The sequence below is a fragment of the Homarus americanus genome, unplaced genomic scaffold (assembly GCF_018991925.1).
Source record: "Homarus americanus isolate GMGI-L3 unplaced genomic scaffold, GMGI_Hamer_2.0 scaffold25827, whole genome shotgun sequence".
Taxonomy (NCBI): domain Eukaryota; kingdom Metazoa; phylum Arthropoda; class Malacostraca; order Decapoda; family Nephropidae; genus Homarus; species Homarus americanus.
The window spans coordinates 8,989,445-9,001,788 of NW_024738300.1; the positions used below are offsets into that span (position 1 = coordinate 8,989,445).

Consider the following 12,344-nt stretch of genomic DNA (forward strand, 5'->3'; position numbering starts at 1 on the left):
ATCTGGCACCAAGGTTACATGAGTGACCATACCAGTCACCCTTTGTAGTTCAGCAGCACGGGATGTAACTTGGACCCACATTTCCCACCATTTTCTCCTGGCTTGTGCTGATTTCTCATTCATCACAGTTTTGAACCGTCTCTCATGTTGCTGGTGAGAGTGGAGGGGTGGGAAAGTGTAAAAAGTACAAGGAGAATGAACCACATGGTGATAGTGTGGTGCCTCCGGAGGCCTCTCCCAGTGTCCCTGTCCCTTCTAGTGCAAGGGATAGATTGTCTGGCCCTTCAACAAGCAGTTATATAGTGCGAAAGGAATTGCCTGCCATGTCGTTGTGGCTAAAAATAAAAATATAAATAGTGTTGCCATCGTAACGTGGCTTACCTCATGATCGCTCATCACCCTCATAAGTGCGCACTACCCGTACTCCCACTAAAACTAGGTTTAGTCGCCTTGTTCTGGCTAAGTACGGTACTGTGGGGGCACGGAGGAGGAGGGTAAAGGGCGGGAGGGGGGAGGAACATCACCAAGTGCTCCAACATCTAACAACTTGTAAGTTGAAATTCATTTATTTTCTTAAAAAAGAAAAAAGTATGTAATATTTTTATATATTACCTGTACGTTTAATCAATAATTTACAGTTATAATTTCATATGAATTTCGAAAATAATAAGCTTTTATAGACACACTATGTACAATATAATTTATGTAAAAAATATAGAAACTTTGAGCGAGGAATATTCGCATTTGGGAGCTTGAGTGGCAACCATGCACTACAATTTGTGTCATACTCATGCTTACGTAATGAATTAATTATTTTATTGTGATTACTTAAATAAAACTATTTATAGGTGATGTATTTACAATGCTAATGCAACAAACTTCACCTTTTTATCTCGAATAGCAAGCTTGCTATGACTCATTATGAACTATTACTGTACTGTATCTCTCGTGTGGTGCAGCCTAGTGTGGTGAGGTTAGTGACAGGCTAGACCCCTCCTTAAACCCAAGACTGTTAAGGTGGTAGGCATACACAGAACCTCCAAGAAGGCATGTCAGAAATGTTCTTGTGATTTTATCAATTACATCAAGAACTCACAATTCTATAGTTTACAAGTCTGGAAGCCACAATCTTATGCCCCAGGGGTCCAACTTGTGACTGGAATTTAGAAACTGATGAAATTTTATCCTTCACCTTCGTACCGGGGTTACATAAACAGCCAGAAGATTTGTAAGCATAACATGAGATGCTGCAGTCTATTAATTTATTGACCTTGATTACATAGGTCTCAAACCAATTCAACCATCTTAGATTTCAATCAACCACTGTACAGCTGTGACCATAAGTCTATTTAGAAGCTGAGAATTCCCTAAAAGAAAAATAAATACAGTAGGTTGATTGATGTTTCAGAAGCTTCTTATGAGTTGCATCATTTGCCAGAAGTATCGAGTTCATAAATGACTGTTGTCTAATTAAATAAATAGCTCCAATTCTTTACTTTCATTTAGTGGCTATAACAAAATATTATTACCGGGGTATTGTTTTCTCATAGCTTTTGAAATAAGTAATAATCAAATTAAACCAAAGATTTGAGGTAACTTATACCATGTGCTGCTTTTTGTCATATAGTCCATGTGAGAGCAATTGAAGGGGAAAGTAGTGTAAGATGAGTGAAGAAAGTGACAGGAAAAGTCTGAAACAATACATGCAAACACTTCATCACAATCTCGGCTGATACTTTATACGCAGTAGCGTATACACAAGGAATCTCTAAGCTTGATATTGATTTGTTACTTCACTCCTTCTCCTACTATAGGTGGCATTTGTTGTGAGGTTTGTTCTGAAGGTTATATTTCACTGGGGTGGCAGAGGGATGGTGTACAGTGAGTTCTCAATATACCAAAATTTGGAGGGTGAAAATGATTTTTATATCCATTGGGACTCTCATCGGGCAAGTACCCCCTCCCGATAAAATATTCCAACGATTCCGATAGCAAACTCAATCCACCGGGACTGTGGTGTCTCAGAAAAACCCCACCTGACATTGTTCCAGATTGATCGGGTGGTGTAACGATTGGAAATATGGCTCGGAGATGGAGGGTGAGTCAGCTAGTGTTTACAGATGACACAGCTCAGATTGCAGAAGAAAGTTACAAATTTCAGTGAATGGGTTTGAAAGTGAGTGTCCTATGTGAAAGCTAGTAGTGAATGTGACCAAATGTAAAGCGTTGAAATTAAGGAAAAAATGGAAAGTACACATTACGGGATTATGAACGGAGATATTGGAAACAGTGAAAAGTTTAAGATACAGTACAGGGCGTCGTCGCTTAACGTCGAGGTTACATTCCTGAAAATGCGATGTTATACAAAACAACGTTAAGCGGACCAATTTTCCCCTTAAGAAATAGATAAAATACGGGAGTTACGTTCCTGAACCTTCCTTTGTCCCATGAAACACATTATATATACTGAAATTCAATGGCATTTTTATAGAAAATAGTATGCTTATACTGTTTACAATATATAAATAAACTAAATAATATTGTATTGTACTCACTGATGGACGGAGGTGGTGGAGCGAGTGTGGGGTGGGTAGTGAAGCAGAGGAGGCGGATGGCAAGTCACTGAGACCTGGCGAGTGACTCTTCCTCCCGGTTTAAAACCTCTTTTTTCGAAGCAAGGCTAATGATCTTATGCTGCTGCTTCACAACTCTAGCATCAGTAGCACTTGATGGGCACTTGGAAGCCATTTTGGATGATTAGAGTACAGTATTTAGAGCAAAAACACTTAAGCACACACAGAGCTTAACAGACTGGCTTGGCTTCGCTTGGGGACGTTGTGATGTTCCGCTAATGAGAGGTAGCGCACCAAGCCGAAAGAGCGTAGCATGGCCAGACGAGAGGGTGATGCGCCTTAAAACGTAGTCCGTGACGAAACAAAAATTACGTTAAATTGAGTCGTCGGGACGTTAAACAAATTATTGGTATCTAAAGAGTAGCGACGTAGTACCGAGACAACGTTAAGCGGGGAGATGTTATACGAGGACTTACTGTATCTATTGGTGCTTTAACTGAAAACAATGTCTGACAGAGAGCTGATTAGGGTCTGTTAAGGTGGTAAGGAGTTGTTGTGAGATTAGAAAGTGAATTTTCAGATGAATGACGATACAATACAGTTGCGGATGGTAGGAGAGAGATGGAAGGATTTGTTGAAATATGCACCAGAAACAAGGTGGTTGAACAATCAAGAAGCATTGGGGTATAGATGAAGCGAGGGAAATAGCTTCAAGTTGTTAATGGAAATGTGACAAGTGTAATAAAGTTGGATAAAAGTGAAAGACTAGAAGATGAGAGAGAGATATAAAACATCCAAAAGAGAACAAAAAGCGGTTTTGGGAGTAACAGAATATGATGAAAAAGTCAAGAGAACAAGTGAAAATTGCCGTTAATTGTGGAGAAGATACATTAGGGAAAACTGAGAAATAACAAAAGGATGAAGAGAATATTTAATCCACTCCTAAGAGAGATGGAGATATTCTGTTCGGGAAGTTGAGGAATGAAAAGTAGCAAAGTGAGAGATGAATAAATGATAACTGAGGAGAGACAAGTTTTAAGCTTAACCCTTACACTGCACCCTCAGGAAACCTGGCTACAGCTGTATCTGTTAAGAACACTAGAATAACGCTTAAAAAACTTACAGAATTACTGAATAATTTTTACAAAATTAAAGATAAGCAACAGAAATATGAAAACATCTTTTATCTACCTTTGATTTTATAATTGTGGGGTGTTTAAATGTGTGTGTGTGTGTGTAGCCATTAACGGTAATGGAGGTGCATCTTCCATGATGACTGAAAGGTAACTGAAATCCCAATTTAGGTGTGGATAGCATGAGGAGGCTGTGGGTCACATGATTCACTTTATGAAGATTATTTATGGCAGCAATTTAAAATGGCACAGGTGCTGTAGGCCTTGTTTTATCATAATATACTAGGCCATCCTTGGTCAGCGTGTAGATGGTGTTTTTTGACTCCTCAAATTTACCCTATAGCTGCTGGTCCCAGTACACTTTCTTGCCAGTGGGTTTCTTCAACAAGCCCCGGAATGAGTGCATCACTGGAGCAGTACTCATGAAGGGTGCGAGCTGGTTCATCAGACCATACCAAGACCATATATCAGTGATGGTGGGCTGCACAGGTATCAGGAAGTTCTTAATGGCAGCTAGCTTGTCTTCGGTGGGGTAGTATTCCACTCACCTCAGGTGGAAGCCCACAAATTACACTTCCTTCAGGCAAAAACTGAACTTCTTCACCTTGGGAGTCACGCCATTCTCAAAGCAGGTCTCGAAAAATTATAGGTATGTCAGAAGGCTTGCAAACACTGGAGTCATAGAGAAGAGTGTCATCCACACACTTTTATTTTCGGGGAATGTCTTGAATGGCATCGTCAAAGCGTTTGGTGTACGCATCCGAGGCTACACAGTGGCCCATGGGGGTATGGAGATACTGAAACCTCCCCCAGGGATGATGAAAATAGTGAGGCGTCTTCTGGACTCGCCCAACTCCGCTTGATGAAATCCACAATATGCATCCACCACTGTCTTGAAAGAGTGTGCTGGACCCCAGACACCATGTCAAATGGCGCAGGGGTGTGGTGGGCTTCTCTAGAGCAGCAGGCATTAAGTCGTTGATGGTCAACTGTCCAATGAGGCTGCACGTCCATCTTAGCCACCATGACCAGCCTGGCGCACCACTCAACAGATTCACCTGCAGGTACCTGGCGCAGTACCCCTGATGGATGTCGTCATTCAGCTGGTATTTGACTTCATCCTCCCAATGCTTAAGGACAGAAGCAGGGGTGTGGCATGCATATGGGACAGCATTATTCAATAGATGGATGTGATGCGGGGGCCCCGTCATGACAGGCAAAGGGTTCTTGTTGACGTTGAATGTATTGAATGAAAATTATTGGACATTCTTCTCTGTCATAGCCACATGGTCAGTTACTGCGGCAGCAATATAAAAGGGGAAGGCCTCAAGCACCAGCCCCAATCCCTTGCATGCCCCCAGTGAGAGGAACAAAGGCTTTACCATCGAGGTCGATGTTACACCTGGCAGTACCCAGAACACCCACTCTGTCACCTGCAATGTGGTAAAGTCCTGACGCTGCCTTTATCAGTTGCGTGGCCTGGAGGCCTAGCTGCGACATTTGGGGGTCCTGCCACACACACTTCAGCCCCTGTGTCAGCTACAGCGAGGATAGAGGTGGCGGACGAGGACCCATGCAGGCTTACTGTAACCATGAGTTTAGGAGAATTCGCCATAACTGCATTACTGACGTTGCCACAGGAGGGGGGTGACAAACACAGCAACAAATGTGGCGGACAGCTGGGAAGGGGCAGGGGCTGCTGACCTGCCCTTTTTCCTGCAGCACTTAGAAAGGTGACCATTGGACTGACAATGCCAACAGAGCAGGTCCCTGGCAGAGCATTTAGGCCTGCCAGGTCCTGTGGGAGTTGCTGAAGTTAGAACACTTGATTACCTCAGTAGTCTTGATATTAGATACAGCACAGGTAGATGGAGTGGCGACTGATGCTCCTATGTCTGGCAGCATGGGGCCCTGCCTGAGCACAGCAGCAGCAGCATATGCTTACCCTTCCCCCCAAAACTCTGTGGAAGCGTCCTTCTTGGTCACTTCAAATGAACTACATTTCATCACAACATTGTCGAGCAAACCACACTTAACAAATAGCTGAATCATATCTCTTTTGAAAATGGGGTTCCTAAGACCCAAAATAATTTTCCTCATAAGCATATAATCAGATAGATCACTATCACAATCTGTGCATCTAAAACCACAATCTAGAGCACATTGAAAACACATGTTAATATACACTTTGACAGGCTTATCATATCCCTGGGTTAGCCCAAAAAACACATCCTACAACACTGCTTCATTAGCCAAACATCTGACTAAATCTTTCAGTGCGTAAAGAGCTTCATCAGGCGTCAGGGATTCCCAGTGGGCGTTGGTATACCCGGCAGTGATGGCACGTTGTAAGTCTGAAGCACAGTGTAGTCTGATATTGAGCACTGCGTCAACCTGTGACCAATGGCAAGTGGTATCCAGGCAGAAATTAACCTCCTCCAGCTGTAAAAAGCCGACAGAGACATGTCGAACTTGCACTTCTCTGGCAGCGAGGACATAGGCACTCTGGCAGAACTGGAAGAAGGTGCAGGGGGAACTTCCAGGGACATTGCAGCCAGCTGGGAAGACAATTGCTGTTTAGCGGCCTGCTGGAACTGCGTAGCTTGCAATGGAATGAAGGCAGGAGATGTTACAGCCAGCTTCCTGGGGGAATGTCTCGCCAAACTTGTAGTTCCCCTGCCAATTTTGAACTTGACTGGCATCCCGTAGCAGTAGGGCCAGAGCTCACTGCTTCATGTGTGGGGGTTGAACCACTACACATGTGTTCACTTTCTTCCTTTTATTGTTCACTCCATAATGTATTGAGAGGCGTCCACAGAGAATGGACGAGTACAGTGTGGGGTTAGAAAAGGAAGCTTTGTGGATCAAATGTTTGCACCAAGGAGTATGGGGGAAAAGGAATAATCTGCTGTGGCAATTGTAGATCTGGGAAAATCATATGCTAGAGTCAATAGAAAACTAATGCTGGAAGTCTTGAAATTTATGGGAAAAATTAGAAATTGCTGAATGCTGTCTAAATATATTGTTGAATTAAACATGTGTAAGAGTGTTTCAGGATGAGAGTTATGACACCAAAGATATGTAATGTAACCTTGTTCAACAATTTTCATGAATGGGGCGAGAAGAGATTGAAAGCAAGAGTGATGGACGACACTCCTCTAGTGGAGGAATCAGAATAAAAGTTAAGAGAGTTTATTGTGAGAAACCTAACAGTGAATAAAAACATACCGTTAAATAAAGAGATACAGAAATAGGTCAGCTAGACAAGAGGAATTTGAATGTTAGTTGGAACAGAGACAATGTGGAGGAATTGAAATGTTTCAAATATGTAGGAGTGACTAGTTTAAGTGAATGGAACGGTTAGTGATGAGCTGAATCAGAGCAACTGAGGGAGAGAAAGTGATGAGAAGTATTGAGAGAGTATTGAGGAAAAACTGCATCAAAAGAGAAAAAGATGGGCATTGACAGGGGAAGAGTTGCACTGATATTATTGTTCAGTGTAGGGGCAACTATTGCTGCACCCTGTCACCATTTTATAGGGGACTATCCCACCACTGTTTACCATTTTGTACGGGCCGGTTGACTTCATTTTGTAGGGGAGGGATTTATTTTATCTCTTTTGTTTCTTATTTTTTATTATTCCTTCTTTTCTTTATTTTCTTTCTTTATTTCTTTATTTAATTCCTTGTTATATATTTCTTGGTTATTTACTTCTTCTACAGATAACCTTTAACCTCTAGAGGAAACCGCCTGAGGCGAGATGGTTGAAAAATAGCTAAAAAATCAAAATATTAAAAAAGAAAAATTCTCAGAGCTCTGTGCGCCCTTCCAGTAGCCACTCCCACAATATCAAAGTTATATACGGAGATTTGGCAATTAAATTGACAGTTACATCACCCCCCCAACAAGTGCATGCCAGAGGTTATTCTGACGTGTATCAACAACCTCTAGTAAAATATTCATAGAAAATAAGCTAGAAGGATAACTTACTTCTGTTTTCTCAGGCACTATCTGGTGTCTTTCTGGTATGCTACTGAATGTAGACTCTACAGTATACTGTAGAGGGAGGAAGGAGGAGCAGCTGGACTAGCATTCAAATACAAAAGCAAGTCAGTACGCTCACAAATGTTGAAGTGGTCAGACGTACAATTCATTGCTTGCCACAGCGCTCGAGCCGCAGTTCGCTTACTCAATTTTTTTTTATATAACCTTTTCAGATATTTCTCCACTATTTATGGGCCAATTTTAAAAAAATATGGTCTCATTTGAAAGGGCAAAGAAATATGAAGAATTTGTTTTTGTACTTTTTCGTTATTAAAAAATAGATTAGGAGTTGTTGAATATAGTATAAAATGAAAGATAGAAAACAAACTAATAATTTGCTAAAAAAAAGAAAAAGTAATTCCAAATACTTGTTAATTATGTTGATAACTATCACATCAATAATTTGCAACAAAATTTTTGGGATGGCAAAGAAATGTCAAAATGAAATTTCTTGAAATTTAAATTTTGTCATAATAAAAAAAAATTCCGACCAAAATGCTTGAAACTTGGATATAATCAATACTGTATATATATGCATAACATACTGTATATGAAAGTCCGATGATAAATAGAATTGTCCAAGTCGGCATCCTTAAACAAGTGGTAGCATGGCGAGATCTAGTGCACGTGGATTCAGTTGTACTTCATGGTACTGTATCAAGATATGGGGAAGAACAAAGGTGATACTGCAGGATAATGATGCCCCAACATACAATAAAGGTAGTTTATTTAAAATGAAGATGAATACCTGACACTATACCAGAACATAAACACATGAACCACTCCTTGGGGTTAACTCAAGACTTGACCAAATTTACACAGACCACTTGGTTTGACTCCAGCATCCCCAGACAAGTATTGACCATTAACAGGACCAATGTTCAGTCTAAATTACGATGGGTTACCGATAACAGTCTTTGACAGTGACGCACAGCAAAGATTGGTCGTCCACACTTCAATTACATTACTACTCATACTAACACTTCATAGCACTTCTCAAACACCTGTCACAAGATTGTCTGTGTACAGATATTATTATTACTCTCAACACATGGGGATGCATGTTACTCTGGCCCACAGTTATGAGTCAGTGACAACCTTACCTCTCGTCTCTTATCAATATTATACCTTTTAACACTCCTTACATCACAGGACACATTGGTATTCATTTACCAGTTGGAATTCAGATACCGGAGAAAGAACAATTATGAATACTGTACATACTGTATAAGATGTTACCACACCATGGCTTACGCAATAATGCCATTTGTATTCAAAACAAGCCGGGCGTTTACCCTCCGTGACACCGTGGCTAGGTTCGACCAGTGCCTCCCGGACACGGCCGTACCTGTAGGCCTGCGACTCTTGTCGGCGCCATCAACTTAAGATCTTAATCCCGGTGAATTAAAGACATACTGCGTCAGGCATCCTATCAGCCACTGGCCACCGCCTCCCGGCAGCTCCAGCAACCCACACAGTGCCCACGCTCCACCCAGGAGTACTTTCCCAGCATTACCTCCATTGCCGTGATGTTTCCGTCGCTCCCTTTTAATACAATCATATATATATATATTCATATATACCTGTACTGCACATACTAGGAGTCCTCTTCATTGTTGCATGCCTCTTCTCTGTAGTTATTAATAACCAAGAGTCGCTCCTGGATATAAGAACCAGAAACAAGATAAAAACAATAAATTATGTGTTGATAAAGATATGTAGGATGAAGAGGTTACATTGAAGAAGAAACATGGAAGAAAGATGTGGATTTGAAAGCTCTACATGTATACTTTAATTTGAATTTAATTATGTTTTATCCATTGATTGCCATTATAAGTTGGGAGATACTTTCTTGGGAAGGGAGAGGAAGCTGCAACATGTAATAAAATGACACTTTGCAACACAACTAAAATATCTACATGCATGAAAATTAAAAATGCAATACAGTATACATAGTCAACAATTTAATGAAAAACAAACCTGTATTTTACCCATCAGATACACTACTGTGGATGTCGTGTGAGGTGATACTGTAGAAATGTGTTGAGGGGATGGAGAGCTAGGAGGGTGAGGGAGGGGCAGTAGTAGAGTCTGTCTTCAACGATTTCATCATCATCTTCATCTCCAGCTTAACATGTAAAGTGATGGCCTTGTTGGGTCTCTTACCACTTGGGGTATTGCTTCTGCTACTCATTTCACTTGCTGGATACTTTCCTGACATTTCTGAATGGAGCAAATTGCTTGGAAAATGCAAGAAATTGCTTAAGATTTCTGTCAAAACATGGAGCTAAATTTGAAAGATGCTGTTGGTCTGTAAAAAGCTTTGTTACAACATGCTATATCTAATCACATTGCATGGATATACAGTGCGGTATGTAACATTATTTGTTTTATATATATTTGTACAGTACTGTAATGGGTAAGTCACATGTTTTCTACCATAAAAAATAAATTGCAGTTTAGGAAATACTGTACAGTGGTCCCTCGATTAACGAACACAATTGGTTCCACAGAGTCTTTCGTTAACCGAAAATTTTGCTAACTGAATCTATTATTTCAATAGGATATTGGGTAATTGGTTCCAACTCACAGAAAAAGTACATACAAAATACAGTCGACCCTCATTAATTCGGACCCCTTTAATCCGGATTTCGGATAATTCGGACAAAATCTGAACTAACTTTTTTTTTTTTTTTTTTAGATTTGTATGAATATTACCTACGCGGACCTTAAGCTAAAATGCTGGTCCACCCACTGCTGGGATAAAACACCAGCATCTTTTTGGTTAAATGTAACATCGCCACCACTAGTGTGAGGGGGGGATGCAACTTTTAGCTTCAGACATGAAAAATATTTACCATTTACTGCCAGTAAACAATGGAAACGTAAAATATGTACCAATAGTAATGAAAAGTTGTGCAGTTCCTTCAGCAAATGAAGCTCACCAACTTACAATAGGCTAAATTACCTTACAACGTGTTTTCAGTAGTCTATGTTGAAGTTCTTAGCACAGGCTAACTTATCATATCATATACGGTATCACAGTTCTCATTGATCTACAAAAAATACCGGTAATAAAAACCTTTTTGATATTTCACACTTAATATAATACCCGGTAATCTACTTCAACCTCCTATTGTTTACAACGACGCATGACGCACCACAAGCTGTTGAGTATCAGCTAGACGGTACACTTGTTTTTCGAATCGTTTTCAGTTAAAAAACTGTTACATCACACGTATATTTTACCTTAACTGTGCCTGAATAAATATATTCTCGGAAAAAATAGTAGTTTTGCTGAAATGTGATGTATTTTAATGTAAAATAGGATAAAATACATGACGAAAACAAAAGATTTTACCTAACCTTCCGATGTTCAAGAGAAGTTACTCGTTTTTTTTAATAGTTTTTGGTTAAAATGCTGTTATATTACAATGGTATTCTATTCATACTGTGCTTGATATAATGCATTCACGGAAATGTAATAGTTTTGCTGAAATGACATATGTATTACAGTGGAAAGTGGGATAAAATCGTGACGAAAACAATGACTTTCGCTTTCTTTTGTTCAAAAGATGTTACCGTAATCGCTTTTCGATTGGTTTTCAGTTAAAAAACTGTTATATTACAATAATATTCAATCCAAATTGACTTGAATAAATACTACGATACCATATTTCTGAATATTTTCATTAAAATCCATCCAAATCATTTTCCTTGTCATCATCTGCAGCACCAAACAGCTTCTCCCAGTCCTCTCCTTGAACAGGGCTAGAAGGTACTCTATGTTTGTCTTTGATACCCCCAAAATGTTCTACACTACTGAGGGTATACGCAAACACTTGTTATCTTGAAAATAGGTTCTTATCCTCGTACGGGAGATATACAGAGGAACTAATAGACAGTGGGCTTCCACACCATAAGGACTAGCGATCTCAACTCTCTGTATCACTCCGCGCTGGCATGTACAGATGCCAGCATTCACAAGCTGAATACATAATAGGTAAATATGATAATTCACATACATAACATGGTGCATAATAAATGGAAATATTACATAGGATTAATACATGTTCTGTAATACTTTACTATACATAATTAATAGAGTAATATAAGAATACACAGCTTAAGGTACTACTTCGTGTTCATATTATACACCTCCCTCCTCCCTATACGCTCATAGTTTCATCTTGAGCAGACCTTTTGTTTCTGAGTCGCTCGGACCTGCGGAGTACCGGGGCAGAAACACAAGGTGGGGATGGATTTACTGTAAAGACATCAGCATTAGGGGACTCTACTGGGGAAGGGTCAACACGAGGCAGCTCCACAGGTCGGAGGAAACAACTGTTCCTCCACCATACTCTACCACTAGGAAGACGCACTTGGTAGTCCCTGGACCGGCCAATACCCATGACAACCCCAACCTTGTCCCAGCGATGAGATACCGAATCTTGAATCCTGACCTGCTGGCCGATACTCAACCTGGGAAGGGGGCGGGCATGACAGTCATACCGAGCAGCGACATCTGCGGCTCGTTCTGCTGCACGGCGGTCACATTCTTCAGTCTTGGCTTGCCATTCTTGAGAAAAAGACT

At 40.5% G+C, this 12,344-nt stretch overlaps 1 protein-coding gene across 1 annotated transcript in view; it reads left to right on the plus strand.

The window, feature by feature from the left end:
* Window positions 1–12,344, plus strand: part of LOC121873963 (nuclear receptor-binding protein homolog) — a 61,189-nt gene that overhangs the window by 8,813 nt on the left and 40,032 nt on the right. The window lies entirely within an intron of this gene.